At 50.4% G+C, this 17,920-nt stretch overlaps 1 protein-coding gene and 5 non-coding genes across 6 annotated transcripts in view; 3 read left to right on the forward strand and 3 right to left on the reverse strand.

Annotated features, from left to right (window-relative positions):
• Window positions 1-17,920, reverse strand: part of LOC137166149 (small ribosomal subunit protein eS8) — a 125,117-nt gene that overhangs the window by 57,443 nt on the left and 49,754 nt on the right. The gene's annotated exons all lie outside the window — the stretch shown is intronic.
• On the reverse strand, window positions 1,512-1,674 carry LOC137166216 (U1 spliceosomal RNA). The gene has a single exon (XR_010923586.1). It is a non-coding gene; the product is annotated as a U1 spliceosomal RNA (small nuclear RNA).
• On the forward strand, window positions 3,782-3,945 carry LOC137166239 (U1 spliceosomal RNA). The gene has a single exon (XR_010923605.1). It is a non-coding gene; the product is annotated as a U1 spliceosomal RNA (small nuclear RNA).
• LOC137166230 (U5 spliceosomal RNA) lies at window positions 4,773-4,889 on the reverse strand. Its single transcript, XR_010923597.1, has one exon. It is a non-coding gene; the product is annotated as a U5 spliceosomal RNA (small nuclear RNA).
• LOC137166215 (U1 spliceosomal RNA) lies at window positions 7,966-8,129 on the forward strand. Its single transcript, XR_010923585.1, has one exon. It is a non-coding gene; the product is annotated as a U1 spliceosomal RNA (small nuclear RNA).
• LOC137166219 (U5 spliceosomal RNA) lies at window positions 11,464-11,579 on the forward strand. The gene has a single exon (XR_010923587.1). It is a non-coding gene; the product is annotated as a U5 spliceosomal RNA (small nuclear RNA).

A 17,920-nucleotide genomic window follows, 5' to 3' on the forward strand; every position in this document is an offset into this window, starting at 1 on the left:
AGTTGGACCTCCATGGGGTTTATAATCTAGTGAGGAACTGGGAAGGAGACAGATTGAAGACTGCATATCGTAACAGGTATGGCACTTAACGTATTTGATCATATGCCTTTGGTACTGAGGTGAGGTGTCAGCTAAAACACCACCGCCTGTGGGAAATTATGCCAAACTGCCATCGCCTTCCACCCAGACCACGGAATAGGGACCAACATTTTATTGCTTATGCAACCAAAATTCTCCCCCCTCCCCCCCCCAGCCCTTTATTTCATTCTCCCCATGGCTGGGGCTGGAGTGGGGCTGTGCAGAGGCACTCTGAAACTAAAGTGCCAATCAGCATGTCTAATTCAAAGTTTTTATGGAAATAAGGGAAGGGAGTTCTGAAATGTATCTTTTCCTTTCCACTGTGACTGCAAATCCAGTGATACATCTGTCCGTTTTCCTCATCCACTGGTGCTGCTGTTGTGACCTTGAGAGATTCCCCCTTCACCACCTGACCCTGAGAAGGAGGAGGAGGAGAAAGAAGAGGGCTAGAGAGGACACTTTGAGCGAGATCCTGCAAGCCAGGTCTACACTGGACTGGAAACAAAGGGCCTGGAGCAGGCTGGAGGGCTGACATAGCAAACAGCCTGGAGAAGCAGACAGGATAAAGGACCAGGAGTCCACACAGGAAAAGGAGAGGGAGATAATGGGTCTTCTGTGGCAGCAAACCCAAATGCTGCAGCCCTTGGTTGGCCTACAGGCTCCCCACCCTTGGGGATTCTTGAAGAGCTCCATGATAACATCTTCCTGCACCACCAGGCATGATGGGCCACATCATTCCCCTGCCACACCATGCCAGGGACCAGCGAGGAAAACCACAGTTTCACATGCACTGACCTGTGAGAGCTGATGTAGGCGTAGACACAACAGACTGTGTTCCCACACTCATGTGGACAAAGGGTTTGCTCCTTTTCCCGTTGCTCAGTCCCACCCCCTTCAGTTATGTTTAAAAGCTTGCATTGCATCGCCTGTTACTTTTCCCGTTCTTCTTCTGCGTTTGTTTGGGTTTGTTTGTTTTTTTTAAAACCAACAAATGTATATTTTTTTTCAACACTAAACAAGCGGATCCATGCACAGCACAGCCTGAAGAGCGCAGAGCGTTCAGGGCCCGCACAGGCAGAGCGTCAGGTAGAGAACACCCGTTTTATGGGTAAAGGTGCAGCTAGACCCGCATCATTCACAGCTCTGAATGCAAGGCCAGGCTCTTTGCAGGGAACCGCCCACGGAAGCGCTTTTCCTTTTCCAAACAGCTCACAGAGCCAGCGAGACCGGGGTCTGTCGGAGGCTTGAAGCCATCTCCGCCGGATGACAGGAGCAGCCCGAGGCAGCTTTGCACTGCAGCAGATATGTATCTCCCCCCCCGCACCGACATAGCACGGCCCCAAAAAACAACGCACAGCACTCTCCCAGTGAGAGAAATACGAAGACAATATTAACGTGCACCCTTACGTTCAATCTATTTTTGACCAATTCACCAGGGGAGAGCGCGAACGCAGTCCCCACTACCACAAATTATGCAGTCGAGTTTCCCGCATTTGGGGAAATCGCAGGGGTCAGCACACCCGCAGTGCAATGGATGAGCCTCGCCCTGGGAAAACCACCTTCGTGATCATGGTGTCTCCCCTGCCAGGTAAGTATGAGATACAGTTCGCCGACCGCCCTCCGCCCTCGCTGGCCACTAACTCCAAACACACGGTGCCGCCCGGATCGGACCTCCCACCATCCCCAACCCCGCCGGTTCCGCCTGCTGCCCGCTCTTCCCTTTCTGTCCGACCCGGGACCTTCTCGCCACCGAGCCCCGGATGGCTAATCGGGGCCCTGTTCGCAGCCTGTTTTCTCTCCCACAATGCTCTGCTCCCGCACTGATCTGCATACGTGCTCACGCGGCTCCCCGCCCCCTCCGCTTGCCAGCCCGGGCTCGTCTTCAGGGGCGCAAGCCCGGCAGCCCCCACGAGCCCACCCCGAGAAACATGCAGAATGTTTTTGGTGAAGAATTTCCCCGGGACTACTATGTGTCTGGTCTGTAGCTTCCCTATGGAGACACCTTTTGCCCTTGGGAAAGGGATTAAGGGAAGCGGAGGCTGATGCGTTTACACGGACCAGACAGTCGGGTGCATATAGTGCGTTTACTCCAGTGTTTTTTGTCTGGATATTTCACCGATATCACTGTCTGTGAGTGAAGAGGAGGTTTTGTCACAGAGGTTTAGGGGTTTCAGTGACATTAGTGATGCCTGGGGCAGCGGCCAGAGCACAAGCTGTCAGCTTCTGAGAGTTGCTGGTCCTGAAGCTGGCAGGCTGCGGGCAGGCGGCAGTGAGCCCGCGGCTGACAGGGAGTTTTTGTTTGCTGTCCTGGGACCTGTCTGTGGCTTTTCCTGAAAATAACCCTGAGGAAGTCTGAACCTTCCCTGTGAGTGCTGCATCTGCGTATTCGAACTCCCTGCAGCACCACTCAACTCCCCCTCCAGGGTTGTGAATTTAGTCGTTTTCCAACTAGATCCAGTTCTTTTAAAAATGTTCTAATTGGAAAATAATTCCATGTAGATGTTGGCCGGAGATGTACATAGAAATTGATACATTCTTCACCAAAAAAAATCTGCATGTTTTATTTGTCAAAATAACAATATAATCACACCAATTTCAATTATTGTGGTAATTTATTGCTAAATTCCTGTCACCAAGTATGTGTGTAGCAATACTGACAACACAAAAGGTTCAAGAAATGTTTTATGACAAATAGATTCCTTACTAGGCATGTTAATACAGAACTTTGGGTATTCATTCATTTAAACTACAATACAGAAATATATTTCCCGTACCTCTCAGAAGCAGTGTAAAGATTTGGGGGTAACAGAAGAGCTGTGGGAGACGGAAGTAATTGCTGGGAAGGAGCCTTGACATTTATTCAGCATCATGATCAGTCTATTACAATTAGCAATCAACAAGATGGGTGCGGGAAAAAAAACAAACTCTACATAAAAACCCTTGTTGGAATGCTTTGCACTTTCCACAGAACAGAAACTAAAATAACCTGTTATACAATTAGTCACAAATACAGTCTTTATGTTTGCGAAGGAGAGTTTGTCTAACACATGTCTTCATGTAGCAGCTACACCCTGCCACATCTGTCATAACCTGGAGCTTTCCTCTCCCTTCTCTGGCTCTCCTCTCCTGCTAAGCTTTGTTGCCTGGTAGTTAAAACCTTTTCCCACCGCCATAACTACTGCCTCTACTTGAGCCACCACAGCCACCGCCACTGCCGTATGGACCAGAGCTCCCTCCTTTCATGGGGCCAAAGTTTGAGGACTGGTTGTTGTAACTGCGAAAGTCATTGTAATTTCCGCCACCTCCAAAGTTGCTTCCTCCACTGCCACCACCAAAGCCACCACCTCCGTTGTTATAGCCATCATAGCTGCCACCGCCACCATAGGCTCTGCTTCCTCCAGAGGACCACCACCATAAGGGGAAAGCATGGGACTGGGCAGGCCGGAGGGGCGGAGCTGCGTGAGCTCGTATGCAGATCGTCGCGGAGCAGAGCATTGTGGGAACGGAAACAGGCTGCAATTAGGGCCCCGATTTGCCGTCCAGGGCTCGGAAGTGAGAAGGTCCCGGGTCGGACTGAGTCAGAGCAGCAGGCAGCAGGCGGAACCAGCGGGGCTGGGGATGGTGGGAGGTCCGATCCGGGCGGCACCGTGTATTTGGAGTTAGTGGCAAGCGAGGGCGGAGGGCGGTCGGTGAGCTGTATCTCATACTTACCTGGCAGGGGAGACACCATGATCACGAAGGTGGTTTTCCCAGGGCGAGGCTCATCCATTGCACTGCGGGTGTGCTGACCCCTGCGATTTCCCCAAATGCGGGAAACTCGACTGCATAATTTGTGGTAGTGGGGGACTGCGTTCGCGCTCTCCCCTGTCTTTTGTTGTTAAAGAGAAGAAGTAGAAACGCGTTGTTTAAATAGTTACGATATCTTTGTATTTTGCCGGATGTTCTGGTGATCCTGTTGCGCTGTGTCATCTGTCAGTGGGAGCTGCGTGATGGCACTTTCCTGACCATTTTGTTTCTATTTTTTTCACATCATTAGTAAGAGAATGGTCTGCCGAGAGGCGCTTTTCTATGGTGCCGGTCGGTTCCTTCTCTGCCGTTGTCTTAGGCATATCTGCACTAAGGAAACTATCGCCGGCACAACGCCGGAGCCTCAGGTCCCCGCCGCCGCTCGTGGCAAAGGTGTGGGGGTCCCCCTGCCACCGAGGTGACTGGAGCTCTGGGATCTCCCATCTCCCCCCCACACACACACCGGCGAACTCCGAGCTCCTTCGGCCGCCAATGGAGGCTAGGAGTTCCAGATTCCCTCCGCCGCCCGCGCTGGCAGGCAGTTGAGAGGTCCCAGCTCCAAGCATCGGGCTCCCCTCACAGCAGCTAGGAGCTCCCAATTCCCCGCACCAGTGGCAGTGAGCCGGGGTGTCCCTGCCACTGTAGCCCCGAAACGCAGAGTCCCTGCAGCCGCTGACAGCTGTCGCCCCCTGCGAACAGCGGGACCACTAGGTCTGGAGCGCTCAGAACCTGACTCAACGGCTCGTGTCTGCCTCGCTGCCCCTCCAGGAGATTTCTGAAAATAGAGGGGAATAACTTCACAGAAAGATTTCGCGGAGCCTCGCGTGGGTTAGAGTCATTCCGCTATTTAATACCCGAATCAACCACCCGCACCCAACCTTTTTTTCTATATTTTAATAACATAAAGGAGCCACAGAAATGAAGCCTCAAAAAATTGGGTACAAACTTGTAAACGTTCCACTCCATAGAAATTTTTAGTAAAAGATGAAAGATTTACACAATCAAGAAAAAAAAAACCAGAGTACAGTGTAGCACGCGCGAAGGCGCAGCTGGGGCAGGGGCCTCCCCTCAGTAACACACGGTGACCTCCCCGCCGGCGGGTGGGCGATCAACCCCCCCCCCCTCCCTCTGCCCATTGCACCGGCCCAAGAGAACCGCGATTCCGAGCGCAGTGCATCAGGGGTATGCTAATGAGCCTCCCCCGGCCGGCCGGCTGGCTCGGAGTGCCAGGGAGGTTCCCGCCTCCGAGCTGCCGCACGGGGCACGGGTATCCGGTATCGCACCCGGCTGCCCGGTCTGTGTAAACGCCCCAGTCTCCGCTCCCTGGGGACTTTACCTTCCCGAACACCAAAGCTGCCTCCTAAAGCAGTGGTCCTTAACCTTTCCAAACTACTGTAACCCTGAAGCCTGAGTCCCACCCCCACCAGGCTGAGGCATGTATCTTAGTTTCATGGCGCCCCTGTGGCTCCAGGCAATTGCCTTTCTTGCCACCCCCAATACCAGCTCTGCACTTGCGACCCCTCTAAAACCCCAGGTTAAGAAACACTGTCCTAAAGGAAGCTGCGGACACATTTATTTCGACTTCCCTGGGACAAACGTTGTAATACAAAGGAGGAACATCTCTGAGTGCAGAGATGATACAAGCTCCATTCTATGCAGGTGCTACATCCCCATCTGATAAACTTTTATCTTTCCTTAGCTTCACCAGCACCAAGCCTCAAGACTTGAGATCTAACCCAACCCTGCTCCTGCACATAGAAGTCCTCACTAGAACGCAAACAACCACTTACAACCTGAAGGGAAAGCAGAGCATGAAGAAGCCCAGCACAAAACCTCCTGCAGCACTAAAGCACCAGGCTCTGAGACCAGGATGACCCAACCTGGTGCTGGGCGAACCAGGGAACTTGCGATACACATTTATTGGCCCATTGAAACCTGCATTTCATCGTTGGAACCAGGAACTTGAACAGCGACCCCAACCCGCTGAGCAGGGACTCGCTTCACGACAGACACATCACGGATGAGTTCACAAATGGCCTCTCCCTTCCCATCTAACGCAAAGGAGCCTTTTCCAGGTTCTGGGCTCTGCCGTAGCCAGCCGCAGCCACCCGTGTATTGCCTGGGGAACGGCGGATACAGCTCTCCAGACGCAGGGGTCGCCCATCTCCGAATATTCCCCAAGATACCGAAAAGAAAGAAATCTGAGAGACTTAAGCACCAAGTGTCTGTAGCACTTACTGTGCCCTGGCCTGTTAATATCCCTGATCGAAAAGTGAGCCCATCAGGTCTGGCTTCAAGCACAAAAAGCTGCTGGGAAATAATTAAAAGGAAACGAAATTAGAAGGTAATAAGGAAAAGAGGAGGTTCTTTTAACAGGGCTGTGTCCATTTGATGTCTTCTCAGATACAAATCAAGTCAAAGACCTAAAAAATGACCTCCATCAGGGCACCTTTGGCTTTTACTGTCCATTCTCTCTCTCAGGATGCTGAGAGCCACTCAACCGACTGTAAGCCACATATGCGATGGAAACCATTTCAAACCAGGCAGTGTGGCGGCACCCCTGGCACTCCTAGTTCCAGCCTCTACGCTGCCTCCCCAAATGCCGTTAGCTGGGCTGCGGGTTAGATTGGCACAGCTGTAGTCCAGTGTTTCTCAACCTTTGAAGTAGCAAGTACCCCCTAACTTCTGAAAATGTTCATAGGTGCCCCACGCTCCATATTCCAGGAGATTTTATACTGACAGACTCATGGGAGCCATCTGTCGGAAGAAGGGCTGCGTATGTATAGCCACGATACGACAGATGTCAGATCTGGCACGGGTGGGGTTACCACCTTTACACCAGGACTAGAGGTGACGTTGGCCAAAGCTGGGAGGCTGTGAGGGGCCTGCCAATGCTGGGGAATATAAAGTGCTGTACCAAATTTTTTGCCATAGATTTGAGAGGAGGAACGGGTGAGAGAGAGACAGGGAAGGAAGGCGGGAGAGAGAGAGACAGGAAAAGAGGGTAACCAGTAACATCTGGGGCTGTCAGAGTTGTCAATGTCACTGCTCAGCTAGAGCCGTGAAATTGACAAGTTTTCTGGGCACTGGGCTTTGAGCCAGGGAGGAGGGGCTGCCACCTGCCTCCCAACTGGGAGCTGTGACCGGGTAGGAAGTGGGCTGCTGGCGCCCGGCTTCCCCAGGAGTTGGCAGCTGCCACCCACCTCCCCTTCACTCAGTTTTTCCCCAGGTACCCTCTGCCTGTGTCTCGTGTACCCCCAGGGGTAGGTTGGGAAGCTATGTTGTGGTCACTCGGGAGTGTGTGTCTTTTTCACACCTGACTGACGGAGCCAGTCAGCCGAACAGTTCAGCACGCACCAGGCCTCAGGGCTGCTCTGCACCAGGGAACATTGGCTGGTCAGGGCTCCCTCGCTCAGGGTGTGGCTGGCAGAATTCTCCCGTTGACCGAGCTCCTGCCTGGATCACCTGCCCTGAAGTGCTGCAGCATTGCAGCCATAGCGCTTGGGGGGGGGCATGCTCAGCCGGGCCGTGGGCTGTCTCGGCCTAGTGCCGCCCCTCAAGGCTGCAACCGCTGCAGCCCAGAACATCCCCTGCTCAGGGGCAGAGGCAGAGAGCTGAAGCCAGGAGCCTGCCGGGTCGGGCACTTGTCCAGCGGCTCCAGTCGGTGCCGGGCATCCCCGCCGCCTGCCCTCTGCAGGGGCCTCTTCCGTTAGAGCGCGCCGGCCCCCGAGTCCCTCCACCCGACTGCACTCGGCCCCGTGCTCGGGGGTGGGGCGGGGGGGGGGCTCGTGCGGCTGCCGGGCTTGCGCCCCTGAAGATGAGCCGGGGCTGGCAAGCGGAGGGGGCGGAGAGCCGCGTGAGCACGTATGCAGATCAGTACGGGAGCAGAGCATTGTGGGAGAGAAAACAGGCTGCGAACAGGGCCCCGATTAGCCATCCGGGGCTCGGTGGCGAGAAGGTCCCGGGTCGGACAGAAAGGGAAGAGCGGGCAGCAGGCGGAACCGGCGGGGTTGGGGATGGTGGGAGGTCCGATCCGGGCGGCACCGTGTGTTTGGAGTTAGAGGCGAGCGAGGGCGGAGGGCGGTCGGCGGGCTGTATCTCATACTTACCTGGCAGGGGAGACACCATGATCACGAAGGTGGTTTTCCCAGGGCGAGGCTCATCCATTGCACTGCGGGTGTGCTGACCCCTGCGATTTCCCCAAATGCGGGAAACTCGACTGCATAATTTGTGGTAGTGGGGGACTGCGTTCGCGCTCTCCCCTGGTGAGTTTGTTAAAAAAAGATTTAATCTGAAGCTACGGAGTGATTTTCTCCCCGTATTTTTTATCTGGCCAAGTGTCGGTTTTTCTTGGGCCGTTCTATATGCATAGGGAGGATAGACGCATGTTGCAATGCAAAGCGCGGGACCGGTAAAGGTGGCTGGGGCTATTCCCGTCACTGGGTGGAGGTGGCTTCAAGCCTCGGACAGCGCCCAGCCTGGCTAGCTCTGGGAGCGGTTTGGGAAAGCGCTTGCATGGTCAGTTGCGGGGCGTACGGCGCTGGGCGGCTCCCTGCAAAGGGCCTGCCCTTGCATTCAGAGCTGTGAATGATGCGGGTCTCGCTGCACCTTTACCCATAAAACGGGTGTTCTCGACCTGATGCTCTACCTGTGCGGGCCCTGAGCGCTCTGCAGGCTGTGCTGTGCATGGATCCGCTTGTTTAGTGTTGAAAAAAAATATACATTTGTTGGGTTTCAAAAAACAAACAAACAAAAAAAAGAAAACCCCAAAGAAACGCAGAAGAAGAACGGGAAAAGGGTGGGGGAGCCTGTAGGGCAACCAAGGGCTGCAGCATTTGGGTTTGCTGCCTCAGAAGACCCATTATCTCCCTCTCCTTTTCCTGTGTGGACTCCTGGTCCTTTATCCTGTCTGCTTCTCCAGCCTGCTCCAGGCCCTTTGTTTCCAGTCCAGTGTAGACCTGGCTTGCAGGATCTCACTCAATGTGTTCTCTCTAGCCCTCTTCTTTCTCCTCCTTCTCCTCAGGGTCAGGTGGTGAAGGGGGAATCTCTCAAGGTCACAACAGCAGCAGCAGTGGATGAGGAAAACGGTCAGACGTATTGTATAGATATCAATATATACGTATTGTATAAATAACTGCGTGGGTTATATAGATTTGGTTTTATTCTTCTCCCCAACCAGGATATATTCTATATCTTTTGGTTTGTAAAATCAAGTGAAGATACTTGGTGTGGTACTGCACCCAGCACAAAGGAGTCCCAATCCTGATTTTGTTTTCAGACCTATTGTAATGTAAATTCTAAATACAGTAATCGTACGGCCAGCCCTCGCCATTGGAAAATCATGAGTCAGACCCCCAAAATCATGAGATTCACTTAAAATAATGAGGATTTTTTAACATGAAATGTGAGTTCTCTTTATTTCCTTTCCAGTTTCTGAGCCTGTGAGGTACTTTCAGGTCACATTTTCACCATTTCCTCTGCAGCCAGGCAAGCTAGAAACCTACCTTTCTAGTTCAGCTAGAATCCCAGGTGCCCAGGGCTGGCAGAAAGTGGGAGTCCTGGATGCCTGGGGCTGGCTGTGCGTTCTATATTTAGATTTTACCAGCTAAGTATCAAGTGTAAACTCCTCAGGCACAACAACAACCTTAATATGGAGTCACAGACAGTCCCCTTGGGCACTCCAGTCTATCCTGCCACCCAGGAGAGCCTGCCTTTGCCACGGATAGTCCCTGACATAAAAAACCACAACAATATTCAGATCACTCCTCTTCCAATGGACCGGTCACTTACCCAGGTCAGTTGCACCTCAGATCTCAAACCGAAGACAAGTCTTGTAGACAATCCTATAAATAGACTACCTGGATATTTATTAAGTAGGAAAAGGAATAAGAAATGTATTTACCAGGTGAAAGCAGGTCAACATTGATACAAATCAGTTACAGGCTGAGGTTTCAAAAGGTGATAGACGCTGCTGTAATAGGGTGATAGAAGCTTGCTTCAGTGTTAGCTGACATGTTACACTTAGCAGTTCTGCCGTTTCATTAACCCATATTTCCTTCAGAAATGGTGGGTTAATGCCATCTGGTCCTGGAGACTTATTACTGTTTAATTCATTCATTCATTCTAAAACCTCTTATCTTGACACATTAATGTGGGAAAGTACATCAGAGTTGTAACCCATAAAGGATAGCTCTGAGGTGGGAATCTCTGTGCCATCCTCTGCAGTGAAGCCTGATGCAAAGAATTCATTTAGCTTTTCTGCAATAGCCTTATCTTCCTGGCATGCTTCTTTGTCAGTGGCCTCACCTCCTCTTTGACAGGCTGCCTGCTTCTGATGTACTTTAAAGAAGACTTATTTATAGGTTTTGTGCCTTTACCTCGTCTGAGGCGCAATACACGACTTGTTTGTAACAGTGTATAAAGGAGAGTCTCAAAGGGAGTGTCTTTGTCTGGCCGAGTGAGGAACGGAAAGTCCCGCTGTTTACTGAGCCAGGACTATTGTCAGGGGCATACTTGTATGACGTGTACCGGTAGCACATATAAGACACTATTTACTGTGCTCGTTTGACAATAAACCTGGCCTTGTATCTTCATTGCTGAAAGGGATCTGTGGTCTTATTGGATAATCCAGTCATGGTTTGATGTCTCAGTTATATGCACAGAGCTGGGACGGCATACACACTGGGAGAACACACACACAGCCGACAACTGACAACACATACTTCTCCCACCCCCACTCAACAACCCTCAAGGTTCATTCCTGGGCTCCTTATCAGTAATTACTTCGCTCTCCCGCAGCTCTTCCCTTATCCCGACTCCCCCAAGTCTTTGCACTGCTTTGACAGGTACGGGAAATATATTTCTAGATCATAGTTTAAATGAATTATTACCCACAGTTCTTTATTAACTTGCCTAGTAAGGAATCTATTTGTCGCAAAAACATGTCCTGAATCTTTTGTGTTGCCAGTATTGTTACAGACATAATTGCTACCAAGTATTTAGCAATAAGTTACCAAAATAATTTAAATGGGCGTGATTATATTGTGTTATTTTGACAAATAAAATATGCCGACTTTAAAAATATTGTTGTGCACAGAATTTGTAATTTTTGGTGCAGAAATCCTCCAGGAGTAACATGTATCTGTAGCTTGCCTTCTGAGCAGTGGCAGCCCTATGGCGATGGGGGTGGAGAAGGAAAGGGAGGGGGCCATGGCCCAGGGGCTGGCCTGCGCATGGTGCCAGCTGGGCCCTCCTTTGAGGAGCCGGTCCCCGCTGTTGCAGGCAGCCGGGAGGGAGGCGGAGCCGCGTGCCAAGGGCTGCAGCCGCAGCTCGGAGGCGGGGCCTCCCTGGCGCTGAGCCGGCCGGCAGGGAAGACTCATTTGCATACCCATGATGCACTGCGCGCAGTAACGCGATAACCCGCCCGCTGGGCTGGGCTCGGTCTGGGTCCAGGGTACCGCTGCTCGGGATCGCGGTTCTGTCGGGCCGGTGCAATGGGCGGAGGGAGCGGGGGGTGCCGCTGCCCAGCCGCCGGCGGGGTCACCGTGTGTTACTGAGGGGCTGCTGCTGCCCGGGCAGGGCCTCCGTGGGCTGTGTGTCATACTCTGGTTTCTCTTCAGATCGTATAAATCTTTCGCCTTTTACTAAAGATTTCCGTGGAGAGGAACATTTACGAGTTTGTACCCAATTTTTTGAGGCTTCATTTCGGTGAAGCTACTTCGTTTGGTTTAAGAAATAGAGCTGAAACGTGTTCGTTTGTGAACGGGTTTAGATTCTGGTCGTGTTTTTACGTTTTCGGTAGTACTCTTTAATAATCTGCAAATTACGTCTCGAAGTTGCTGTTTATTAAACGCGGTAACTCTACTTTTTTTTTAAGCCTTATTTTTAATGCAAATTTTAAATCTGGTGCATTTGCTGTTCAGAATGTTGGGGATGTTTTCCTTTATGAGATTAATATAGTCCGTGTGTGGGAGAAAATCAATTCATTATCTGAATTATATCTGTTAAGATTTTAATTTTAGTTTCAGATGGTGTATTAATTTTGTTCCGTTTGATTTTTTTTTTTGAGCTACTGCTTGCATAATGTAACTTTTAAATATATCTTTTTTCCCACATTGGGCACAGAATTTAGCTCGATCTGCATGTTTTCTGTGCTAACGGTTCAATGGTGAAAAAGGAAAGCACTCATAGTGGCCTATCTGGTTGTTCTAGATCACCTTATGCAGATTTCCTGTCAGAACGGCCACACTGGGTCAGAAAAATGGTCTATTTAGCCCAGTATCCTGTCTCTGATATTGACCAGTACCTGAGCTTCAGGTAGAGTGTACTGTACACTCTAGTTACTGTGTAGAAAAACATGCAGAAAAGCTACTGGCTATCAAGGCAGCTTTTGATGAATGGTGCCACCTTCTGGAAGGAGCCTGATTCCTGGTCCAAGTCCTGATGGACCACAAGAACTTGTAATACCCATGGACTGCTAGATGCCTTAACCAATGCCATATCCACTGGTGCCTCTTCTTCACTCACTTCGACTTTGTCATAACCTACTATGCCATTCCCCCCCTGCAATCTGGACTGATGTGTAGCTGTGTCATCCCAATTCCTCACTCCTGGGCCCTGACTTACACAGCTTTGCTATGTGAACCACCCACTTCTGGGTCGGCCCACGCCCAGCCTCCTCGAGTAATCAGTCCCTGACCTAGTGAAGGAGCGCTTGTGGTCAGCCACTCATGGGATAGACCCCCAGCAAACACCCCCCCTTCCCCCGTCCCAGATGCAACCCCAGGAACTGCTGTCTTGCGGGCTGCAGTGCTGCACTCTGCACCCTGTAAGTTCTTTTACATTTGTCCGTCAATTTATCAAAGAAATTGATATGTACCAGCTCCGTCACTCTAAGTGAGGTCTCTGCACACACTCAATCCACACGCACTGTTTTAGATAAAACAAACAAAGAAGTTTATTGAGTACAGCAAGATTTTAAGTGAATCTAAGTCAGATTATTATAAATCAAAATATTAATGAGTCAAGGAGTTAGTCACAATCAACTAAAAGATAACTTACCTCCTAAACTAAAATTAATATTTCAGTCTGTATTCACCTTACCACACAGGCTGGTTGTAATGCCTCTAGCAACTATGCCCTCCCCTGATCCCCAACGTGGCTAGATTCTCAGTCTTTGGTGTTGCTTAGAAGATGAATTCCAGGGGAGAGGCCTGAGACAAAGATGTCCTTTTCTTTTTAACAAGGTTCCTCGACACGCCCTGGGGTCAGGTGATTGCCCATGTCTGGCAATGGGTGTGATTTTTCTCTCCTGAGCCAAAGTGCTCACAGGTGCTTAGGCCAGTCCATTGTTCCTGTGCATGCCTCTGCTGGGCGTGGAAACACAGCTTTGTGTTTGTTTGCATCTATCCAAGCCATGGGAGACAACACATTTGGGGATATGACATAGCAGAGTTTCATGTCTGTACATATGTGTGCCATTGCAGGAAACATGCTACCGTAACGATAATGTTTAATATGTCATGAGCATTCCAAAAACACCTGACATGGCATACTTTGCATCAGACCATACACAGTTACACTGTAAGGGTGTACATGGGGTACAGCGTGTCACAACCGACCTTTTGGGGACAAGAAACAGGAGGGCAAATGTCCTATCCCACAAAGACACATATCTTGAACCTGGAGAAGAGCCCTTTGCCACCACGCTCAAGGCGTCCAACTTTGTCAATGGGGCGTCAGCAAGAGTCTGACATCTCACATCTGTTCTCCGCTCTCCAGTGACCCTTTGCAACCCAGATTCACGGGTTGCCCAGGCATGGTGCAGGCCAGCTTTGCCTTGGCCAGGCAGGAGAACCCAGACAGGACCCAGCAGCGGCGGGCACCGGACCTGGGGAGAGATACCTTTATGCAGCTCACACTGTGCCTACCCCGGGGTGTTTGTAACACGACCCCACCCCCGGCTCAAGGCTCAAGGAGCCACAGGGGCAGGTGCCGAACGGGAGAGGGCGGCTCTGCGGTGGGACCCTTCTGCATGGTCCCTGGTTATTTGGTCCTGCAGGCAGGATCTGGGCGGGGGCCCCTCGCCTCTTGGCTGCCCGCTGCCCCTCACCTGCAGCCCCCGGGGCCCTGGCAAGGCTGGCGGGGGCAGGGGGAGCAGGGAGGGAACCGTCACCCGACCGCCGGCAGCGCAGCAGCAGCACCACGTGGAGCTGGGCAGCAGAACGGCTCACCTCCCGCCGCCCCCCCTTCCGGAAGGACTACATCTCCCAGCGTGCACCGCGCCAAGACACACCCATCCACCCACCCCAGCCGCGTTCTGAGCGCGGGGCCCGCGGCATGATGGGAGTTGTAGTTCCCTGGGCGCGCACGGCATGCTGGGGGTTGTGGTTCCGACGCTGCGTTTCCCGGGAGGCCCTGCGGCACGCCGGCGCGCGGAGTTTAAATCGGCGGCGGTTGCGAGCGGGCCCAGCCCTTGCCCCTGAGGAGTGGACGCGGTACCGCTAGGCCCCCGGACACCCCTCCCCCTCTTCTCTAACGGCCCCGGAGCAGACCCCCTCCCCCCCTCACACACACCCTACCTCTCCTTCGGCGCCATGGACTCCGGCCTCAGCAGCCGCCTGCAGCCCGGCCAGCTCATTAAGATCCAGCGGAGCAACGGTGAGTGGGGGGGGAGGGGGAGTCTGACGGGACTGACCCCCGCCGCCTTCCGTACCGGCCCCCCCCCCTCCCGCGGGCACTGGCCACCGCCCGCCCCCTTCCGGAGCGCTCCCTCCCCCCCCCCCCCCCAGGGCCGCTCCCTGCCGCGCCCCCGGCCCAGCCGAGCAGCCCCCGCCTCGGGCCGCCCCGCCCTGGGCTGGGCGCTGGGCAGATCCTAGACTACATGGGCCATTGGTCCGAGCCAGTCTGGTCCTGCTTCTCGTCTCGCTCTGCCCTTTGGTGCCTCTATTGCCTGCTCCTCTTACCGACCTGGCTGTTCCCTGTCGGTTACTGACGACGCCTTTCCAGTGGCACCAGGCCTGTGTCAGTCTGTCCCTCCCGAAGCAGACTGACAATGGAGGGATGCTGCGAACAGGGAGTGGAGCAGGTTTTTCAATGGCACTGAAAGCAGTTTCTGGTCCTCAACAGACCCTTGAACGCCCCCTGGGGCTCTGCCTGCGTGTGCTCGGACTGCTTTCCACTTCTTAAATGTTGTTCTCTGCCCTAGTGACTGTCTAGGAAAACATGCAGAAAGTGCTGCCAACGTAAGCCCAGGCGTCTTTCCGTGCTGGAGCACTGGAAATATCCCCTCACCTTCCTGCCAGAAAAGGGGTTGTCTTTAAACTAGCATTGTCCCTTTGCTGTGGCATTAATATCCTTTGGGCAGCTGCATCCGCAAAGGTAGTGGGACTCAGGAAAGTGCTGGCTGACAGCAGAGTTAGCACCTTTGTTGCTTTTTGTGTCTTGAATATTTGTTTTGTACTGGATTGTAAATCCAGTATTTACAGTATGGAGGCCATTCCCGTAGATTGCTCCTAGCTTTGGATACAGACTAGAAGACTAGTTGAGGGATTTGCCACTAATCTTAAATTGGTATTACAGAGCTGAATATAGGGACTTGTTCTCTTGTGCAAAAGTCAAGTGTCTTTTGTTGGATGACCTGATGAAATGTGAACCCTTCAATCCTTAGGCATAATTCACAATGCAGCGGTAAAGACTGTGAACACTGAAAGGCTGTCTGTCTCCGTAGAATGGTCCGAAGGGGGATCCACCAAAGGAAAAGAGGTGAGTGTGAGAAGTGTCCTGCACTCACTCTGTCTGCAGTAAAGCTGCAACTTTGAATTGCATAGTTATAAAGCATGAAGCTGAAGTCTTTGATTCTAAAGACCCTTTGGGCATAAAGCCAGTTTTCTTACATGTTTCATAGAGTTCATTGGCTCATTAAACTTAGAATTAAAAATATAATTGTAGTGTTTCTGTCACCTAGGCTAAGGAAAACAACTTGGCCAGTTCACTTTTTGCTTATAGTATGTTCTAACTCTTCAGATTAACATACATAAGGAAAATGTTGCAATATTCAGTTTGGAAATGCTGCAGGTGAAGATTTATCTATTAAACTATTTTCATTGGAACAAAATGTAATGTAAGGTTTTATTGGTTTTTGTAAGGATATTTTTGCAAACCCTTAATTTTGGGCCCTGTTTATCTTTGCCTCTTTAGTTTGAGGGCAGGTAATCTGTAAAAACATTTTATCGCTTGTAGCTGTAACCTGGACCACTATAATGTTCCAACTAATCACAAATAAGGATTTACAGTACTCTTGCTGACACACAGCACCTCAGCGAGCAATGTTTTTTCTAGTAAGAATGTACTTGATTCAGAAATAAGTAAATACTTTAATCACTTGTTATGACTTCTCCATTAGTGCTGTTCTGTCATGCTGTTAACAAAGCCCTTGTTTATGCAACCTTGGTGGCTCTGTATTGGTTTTTAGCACTTTTAACGATGTCTTAAGAGTTGCTGGAAGAATTCCCTAACATATTGCAAAAAGTGAGATTAGTCGGATACTTTTGACATCCGCTACACAGTTGTGCATTAAAACTATACTTAAACTTAGTGATCCAATAAAATCTCTCCATCTTTAAAGGCAAGCAGATAAAGAACTGGAGTTATTTCTAATATTCTGCCAGATATCGTTCCACTCTGTTGGCTGTAGAAAAGGTTTTTTGTTTTGCATTTGTTTTGGCATCTGATTTTGTAAATCTCCTCCCAGTTTGCATCATTTATCACATTCCTTTCTTCAGTTCCTCTTACTTTATTTACACTCAAGGAAACTTTTGCTTTTCCTGAAACTTAGTGTGTTTATAGTGAGGAGTTTGCTCTTGGGATCCCAGACAAATAGATGGGGAATTAGCCATGAGGTTTGGGCTAGAGTCCAACTACTAATTGCATTGTCTGACTTGAAACTCTTATCAGATCCATGCTTGTCAGAAGGCTAAATGTGTACCGGCAGCTAGAGGTAGATTTGAAAGATGTGGGGCTCTGATACTGAAGCTCTGTACTCTATATGTCATGAATAATCACCATTAATAGATGTTTTGCAGGCCAAATTAGATTGAGCTCTACCTGTGCAAACCCATGGGCATAAGATCAGTGAGGTTGCACAGGTATCATGAGGGCCTAGTTTTTTGGCTTGCAGAACCTGCAAAAAGATCTGGTATCATAATCTCTGGACCTGCATCAGATGGAAAGAAACCATGACTGTCAGACCCCAGGTGAGTATGGGGGACTGGCATTTAACAAGGTCTTACATGGAAGTGAGTAAACTTGATGATGATTCTCTCCAAGTGTTACGGAAACCAAGGACAATCACATATCTAAATCTATTTTTAAAAATCTGAATATTTGTACTTTTGCATGAGAACAGTTAAAATTGTATTTTTGCTCATTTTACAGAGGATTAAATGCCATGCTTATCTTTACCTAAAACCTCTAAAAGGTTAATATTTAATATATACACTTTTTTATGCAACATAGGTGCTCTCTCAATATCAAAGGCAGCTAAGTTTCAGTGGAGGATGAAGTGATAATTATACATCTATTTTGTATACAAACTCAGTGTTTTATAAGGTTGTTTACACAGTGAAAATAAGACTCTGTGCCCAAGTTTTCTCCTTCACAACCCAACTCCTTATTTTCCCCTCCCTCCCCCAACACTTGTGACATCACACTTTTTCAGAGCTGCAGAATGTTGTAGATAAAGGATTATGACTTCACTGCAGGGTAAAGCAGGGGGTTGGAGGAGGGCTGAGTTGAAATCACTTATTCACTCCCACTTGCAAATAGTGGGAGGGTGAATACGGGGAAAAATGCAGATGAATTGAATTGTCTTGGTTTAAATGCTGGACGCTTCATTTACATCAGTGTGAGTAGCTCTTTACTAAAATTCTTATTTCAGTAAGCACCACTGTGCAGTTAACTCGTAATGCTCTCCTAAAGCAGAAATCATGGAGTGACTAAGAGATTTACTAGGATTAGCCGCAAGAGATTAAAACAGTGACAAATGTACTTTGCCAGT

This window comes from Emydura macquarii, unplaced genomic scaffold (assembly GCF_026122565.2).
Source record: "Emydura macquarii macquarii isolate MOO-44397 ecotype Brisbane River unplaced genomic scaffold, CSIRO-AGI_Emac_v2 contig_2805, whole genome shotgun sequence".
In the NCBI taxonomy this organism is placed as follows: Eukaryota; Metazoa; Chordata; order Testudines; family Chelidae; genus Emydura; species Emydura macquarii.